The sequence below is a fragment of the Nannobrachium achirus genome, assembly GCF_963921795.1.
Source record: "Nannobrachium achirus genome assembly, chromosome: 4".
Taxonomy (NCBI): Eukaryota; Metazoa; Chordata; class Actinopteri; order Myctophiformes; family Myctophidae; genus Nannobrachium; species Nannobrachium achirus.
In genome coordinates, this window is record NC_137813.1 from 63464277 (window position 1) to 63470134 (window position 5858).

General features: G+C 39.5%; 1 long non-coding RNA gene across 1 annotated transcript; it reads right to left on the minus strand.

Annotated features, from left to right (window-relative positions):
• Positions 1–2786: 2786 nt before the first annotated feature.
• LOC308284465 lies at positions 2787–4976 on the minus strand. The gene is made up of 3 exons (XR_013962015.1): positions 4478–4976; positions 4300–4354; positions 2787–3341 (listed from the first exon to the last, which is right to left on the minus strand). It is a non-coding gene; the product is annotated as an uncharacterized lncRNA (long non-coding RNA).
• Positions 4977–5858: the final 882 nt, after the last annotated feature.

Consider the following 5858-nt stretch of genomic DNA (forward strand, 5'->3'; position numbering starts at 1 on the left):
CCCTCCTGTAGCTGTGGAAAGACAGTCTGTCCTCCTGGAAGTTGTGTTTGATCTGAATGTGAATCTTTTGTCTGTCTCTGTGTGTGTCAACAGAGAGCAGTGTGCTGTAAGTTTCTGTTTCCTGATTTCTGAGTCAGATAAGGGAGGAGCTTTGACACCACAGACCTGTTGCCGCACGCATGCACGCACGCACGCACGCACGCACGCACGCACGCACGCACACACACACACACACTTGTATTGATATGTTTTAGTTGATAGGGAACAGTAGAGAGAAAGGAATACAATGTTTTATTGTCTCAAACGGAACAGTGACTGTTCAAAGTAGGCTACTTTACAGTGTAGACTAAATATTAACTTACACACACTCACACTGACAGCAGTCCTGCTCATCAGGGGCAGTCAGGAGTTCAGTGTGTTGTTATATTCTCTACAGTGGTTTTCAAACTTTTTGTGGCCAAGAAACACCAATGGGCAAATGTACTTCTAGGACAGGGGTCCTCAACAGGGGGTCCTCAGGGGGACCGCCAAATCTTTTTTGCGAAAATAGCTGAAGAGGAGAATCCTCCTGAGACTAAAAATAACACTCTGTACACGCTGATGTAAAGACATGGTTCTCTGCCTCAATAGCCGGGGAGCCACTGGGCCAAAATGAGAGAGGACCTGTGATGTCATGACATACTCCAAATTTTTGTTTGTCCTATTAATTTGGTCAATAAGGTACACAGAATGAGAGGCCTGCTCTGCCGGAAATCCTGCGAAAAAAAGTTTCCCATTGACTTCACTATACTGGAAAAAACACACCAAAAAAAGTAGCATTTGAGGGGTCAAACTAAGGGTTCTTCATGATTCTGAATCCATTGCAAGCATTTGTTTTGCATGAAAAACATTCCTTGGGCTAGATTTCAGCCTCTCAAACCTGTGAAAAGTGATGAGTCATCACTTTTCACCGTTATTTTGGTCCGTTTTCTAGCCCAAGGAATGTTTTTCATGCAAAACAAATGCTTGCAATGGATTCAGAATCATCAAGAATCCCTAGTTTGACCCCTCACATGCTACTTAAAGCATATCTTTTTTGGTGTGTTTCTTTCCTTTATATTGAAGTCGATGGAGTGAATATACAAATGGCCATAACTTTTTTTCGCAGGATTTCCGGCAGAGCAGGCCTTTCATTCTGTGGACCTTGATGACCAAATTAATAGAAAAAACAAAAATTAAAAGTATGTCATGACATCACAGGTAACATCCTATTCTTTGAGCTTTTGGGCCACAAACTCACAACACATCGCATCAACACATTGTGAGCTTGTAGATCGTCTATTTTCAAATAGCCTGGATATAAAATAGGGCTAAAGTTGATTAATTAGGTTTTATAATATAATCATTTATGTGCAAAGTAACTCAAGTTTTCAAATGATTGTAATGGTGTACAAGTACTATATTTGGATTCGAGCTCGAGTCAAGTACCAGTACAGAAAGCTGGAAATAATTCAAAGTACAAAAGCCTCATTTTACAAGCACTGCTTACACCACTGCTCTCAGAAAATAGACCTGTGATCCATTTGAACCATCTTCAACTGAAGGTCCCTCAACACACTGAGAACAACAGCACTAGTAGGCTAATATTTAGGGCTAGCAGATCTGTCTCTGGTCATATTTAATATGTGTATGTCCATGACAAAAACCAGGGCTAGGCAACCTTAGCATTGGCACAGGGGGGGGGGGGGGGGGGGGTGATCACTGGCACACTGGCAGAAGTGTGAGACAGGATTTTTATTTCAAATATATATTTTAAACATGGTAAATTAAATTAAGTCACCTAATTTGCAGCAAATGACATCCTGCATATAATTCTACATTCATTAAAGCTATGAACTCTGACTGGGGAGGGAGTCTGGGAGATAAGTGACTTATTGCTCAGAGTCTAATGATTGTTATGTCCTTCCAATCAAAATGTCCACACTTATGATGGCTTGTCATTAAAATTCATGTTGACATGGCACACTATCTAAAAAAATAAAACCATGGCACTTTTCATTTGTAAAAGGTTGCAGACCCTGATGTACACGATAAGCTGCCATGGCGATGAACCGTTTGTGTGTGACAAAGACAATGCAACATGTTACAGTATTTTCTTCTTCTCACTGCAGGCACTGCGGTATCGTTTGGAGTGTCCTGGAGAGTCGTCGCAAGTGGAGAGTCGACGTCTTCTTACCCTGGCATCATTATATTGTATTATACATAACAAATGCATAGAGATGTGAACATTTCTATGATCCTTGTCATAATAGATAATAAAATAGATTCAATACATTTGATTTTCCTTTTCTGTTTTTACTTGTAAGAAATATAATGTACACAGTATGGAGTGCTGTGTGAACCTGCCATTTGTAACACAGTAAACACAGTACAATGTAACAAACACAGTGGCAAGTACTTCTGTTTCAGAGCATTACTGTAGTCCAGTGGTTCTCAACCTTTGAGTCTGGGAGTTTGAGCTTGTAGATCGGCTAGTTTCACAATATTTATCTGTGGAACGGAATCGAGCAGAATGTAATGCCTCAACTCCTACAGTCTAAGTGCTTATCAGGGTGGGGGGTCCCCAGTTCAAATATGATTGTTGCAGGGACGCCAGAGTAAGAACCACTGCTCTACTCCAGCAAATAATATATTACCGGTAAATACATATTTTCATGACAGATTGCAAGGATGAAACCAAAAAGCTCATGATGTTATGTATTGTTTTTATTCACAACCTGATACTTTGTTGCCTGCTGTATGCCTTTTTAGTGTGTAGTCCACCTGAAATTGAAACCGTTATTCTAATAGTTTGTGCTGTAGCCAATACTGAAAATGGGTTGAGCAGCGCACACTCTCGACCAGAGCTAGGACATGGTTGTCCCGGATGTTTTAGGGTTCTGACATGTTCCCTGTGTTAGCTGATCTAATTTAGAAATTTAGCAGACACTTATATCTGCAGAAGGGCAGCACGATTCTTGTAAATGATTATTTTTCTCCCTAGGATTTGGAAAATTATTCTCTCACTTTTATCTTATTTCCCAATTTGACTTATTAAAATAACAAGCTTATTACTGGGTGTACAGAGCACAGGCGAGGCAACATTAGAGTTGAAAGAGGCTTTAGAGTAGTCTAATATTAAAAAATGAGATCACATTGCTGTATGAATCGAGAGAGTAAATAATATTCCTGGGAGTTCCTTGTAAGCTGCTTCTTCTACGGCATCTCTTCAGAGGGCGATGTAGACAGTTGTACCGCTGTCTTCCCGCAGGACTGCTATGGACATCATCTTGGACATGGTGGATTATGTGATGTGTCAGCACCTTATGCAATTATAGACAAAGAGGAGGAAAAATGTTTCAGGGTACACAGATTTTTTACAATGACATTTCAAAATGTTGCCATAGCTTTTACCCCATTTCTAGTAATCACACCATGCAATAATGAGAATCCTAAACCAGTTTGCAAAAAAAAAAAGAACAGATCTATAAGCTAACAACAGTAACACTGCATTTTACCATGTTACATATTTCATGTAATGTTGGGGGGTTGCTCTCGGGCACAAACCTCTTATCTCCATATTTAAACAGTTTTTTGTTTGTAAGTTTAAACCCTACTTTATAAAACAGTGTAGTACAAAAGAATAAAAAGTAACTGGCAAAAGTGCTGGATGATTACAATTTAGGCATTTAGCAGATTTTAATCCAAAGCGATGTACAATAAGCAGGTAATACAGTATATCAATATAATAGGATAATGTCAGTACATCAACAACAATATAACAAAATGCATAGCAATATCAATCTAGAAAAACAATAACATTTAGACCACGCACATCAGTAAAAAACATTAAAAAAAACAATGCGATCTAGCTTCATGTATGGTCAATGAGGGAAGGGGGGTGTTACAGTACTGCTATGTGTTTTAATGGAGTTATGTGGATTCAGTTTGTTTATGAGTTTGTCTGAATAAAATATATTCTAGTGATTCACACACTTCACAGTTGTAAGTACCCAACGTTTGGTTGCCTACACTAGGAATCAGAGTGTAGTATCATCATCATCTTTTATAATAGCTCACGTTACATCATAATTACTGTGCAGCCACTGGGGGAGGGGTTGTTTGTCGATTCATATACATTATAATACAGTCCCCTCTGTTGACTTTTATCTCACCACTTTTGGGTGCCCCGCACATTTACATTAATGTTGGAACCGCACTGCTGTTACAGGCTAAAGATTAGCATCGCTAGCAATAACAATAGCCTAAAAGTAGTCCTACCTCTTGAAAGAATACACCTTGATATGAAGCCTCTCCACCCATTAGATGGATGATTCTAAAGACAAGAGATGACAACAAAATAAGTGTTACAAACATGAATCAAGTTGCAACCTTTGCTTGTACATTATACATTATGTTTCGTAGAGTGGCATTTTAATTCCAAACATACAGTACATACCTATGTTCTGCTTTACAAGGGACAGTTCAGCAGTTGTCCATTCACTGTATTTGGGGGAATACAGATGGAACCGCGTTCTCCTTTATTGTGGTCTTTGTTTTCTTAGCTTTGCATTGTGTCCATCAATCCTGCCATTACATCTCGGTGGAAGTCATCTGTTGTGAAATGTTTACTAATCACTACACAACCGCAGATTCATGTCCCATCGTTCTGCAGGCAGCAGCAGCACCCGGGGCTCGCTCTGTCGCTCGGCTTCATTCAATCATAACACCACGGTAAAACAACAATGCCATGTTGTTTCACCGACACAGTTGCACACGTTTCAAAACTTCTACAACTGCTCAGCATCACTGCGGTCATAACATCCCATCTTCTTACTACGTGACTTCCAACCAACAGCAACAAACAAACTAAAACAGCAACGCAGCGAGGATGTTATTATGGTTACGCTGTTAGCTTAGCTTTGGCTCTCTTCTCCAAGCGCTGCTTGCGCAAAGGATTATGGGTGCTGGAGGAAGTGAGGTTGGTGCTGTAGGAAGTGAGGTCATAGCTTCGCGTTTCCAAAAAAATGGAAATGTACCACAAAAATAAAATTCTTTTTTGTTTTCCAAGTTAGAATATGATAATATGGGGTTACAAAAGCCCTTGAAAACGACCGGAGCTCCCCTTTAACTGATCTCCTAATATTGGACTAACATAATTATAATATCCATTGATCATTAATACGTTTAGATCTAGCCGAGATTTAGCCGACAAATTATAGTCGGCGTATCTACGTTTATATTTACACCGAATTTAGACAATTGAAGTTAATCCCTATTTCAATAAATATATTTATTTTAAAAACAACTGCACGTTGCAGAACTGATAGCCAAATATTGGTGTAAAATGATTTTAATAGCCATTCATCACTAAAAGCTACACGTCTGGGTGTAGTCATTTTATATACGGCATTTCAACGACTATATTTAGACCATGTATTAAATAAAGTCATCTTACAAAAAGAAACCAAAATATAGCTGCAAGCAGCGATAAAGTGGCCGAGGCAGAAAAAGCAGGAAAGCAAAAAAGCATCAAGGGAAAGCAAAGAAGAAATCAAAGAAAAACTAGAAGCAGTGTTCCTCCGAACAGGTCTCCGGCAGGTCAGGTGTTTTTTTTTGGCCTAGTGGTGACTATAATAGGCCAAAGTGAAAAGGGTACCACGTGTTCTTGGGCCTTTCACGGCAATCGGACGCTGCATGCGGGATTTGAGTCATTTTGTTCCAAACATTTGTTTTGCAAAAATTGATCCGCTGGTGGCGCTATAACAGGCCAATGTGAGAAGGGTGGCATCTGTTCCTTGGCCTAGTGGGAATGTGTGTGCAAAATCTCACACAAATAG